Here is a 1,247-nt window from a genome sequence, read left to right as displayed (position 1 = left end):
GAAAAAAAAAAAAAAAAAAAAGGATTGCGCGAAAGGAGACATAATAATGCATAAACGCATTCATTTCAATTAAAGTAAAACACTCACTTTGCAAAAATAAAAAAAAATAAATAAAAAAAAAAAAAGAAATGAAAAAATGCTTGATTGACTTTTGAAGATTATGAAAAAATGAATTTGACAATTTTCATAAAAGGTTTATTATGTGTTAAATTTTAATGAAGTCATTAAATGCAAGAGGGGGAGTTATTCGGGGTAAAGGAGAGCGAACGAAAAAAAAAATAAAAATAAATAAATAAATAAATAAGCGAAATTTTAACCGCATATCTCGAAAACATTGTTTAAATGCTTTCATTCAATTTTTAATTTCCTGCATTGCATTCCCTGGTTTTTGTTTTTCTCTCATTTCAAGCGCTTTGACATTCTTTTGTTTGTCCTCCAGATCGGTGTTCGTTTATTTTTATTTTTATTTTCATTTATTTATTTTTTTTTTTTTTTTGCATTTTTTCAATCTTATAGCTTATAGGCGCACTAATATGCTAAGTTTATTGTAAGCTTGGCAGCTATTAAATGAAGCACGGTCCACTAGAAACATTCAATTCTTCTTTCCACATGTTCATATATGAACGCCTCTATACGGTATTTGAAAGAAATCCTAAATTGAACCGAGTCTCTATGATATTAGTGAAATATGATTAACTAAGGTAGATAGACCGCTGCAGAATATATCCAGAGATCCGGAGGAAACTTTATCGGAGATGAATATTTTTTTATTTTTTTTTACGTCTCCCTTTTGTAGTACATCTTTTGATTACCAATGTAATAGGCTGCACATGTATATGATTGTCGATCGTATAGAAAACAACAAATCGTTCTTCGACCAGAATCTTTTAATTCAATTCGTAACAATAGATGGCGGGCTTGATAATGAAAATAATGAAAATGCAATGCAAGTGCTGGGTCGAGTAAATTGCGCCTGAGTAGCCGAAGAGAATAAGAACCTCGTCTCCCACGTCAGTGTTCACGGGTTCAAATCTCAAGTGCGATAGAGTTTTCGTTGATTCGTAGCTATAAGTGAATTCTTCTTCTTCTCATGATTCAAAGCATAACACTTGCCGTTATCGGACGCACACCCACTAGCCTGCTGTCACTATCTCCCTATTTCCTTTCTCTTTCCTCTCTTCTATGTGACAGTCACCATGTAATTGATTATATTATAAAAAAAAAAGAGAAGAGAAGAGAAGAAGAAA

Source organism: Glossina fuscipes, unplaced genomic scaffold, assembly GCF_014805625.2.
Source record: "Glossina fuscipes isolate IAEA_lab_2018 unplaced genomic scaffold, Yale_Gfus_2 0, whole genome shotgun sequence".
In the NCBI taxonomy this organism is placed as follows: Eukaryota; Metazoa; Arthropoda; class Insecta; order Diptera; family Glossinidae; genus Glossina; species Glossina fuscipes.
The sequence above is the reverse complement of the archived record's forward strand: the minus strand, read 5'-3'. Positions refer to the sequence as shown.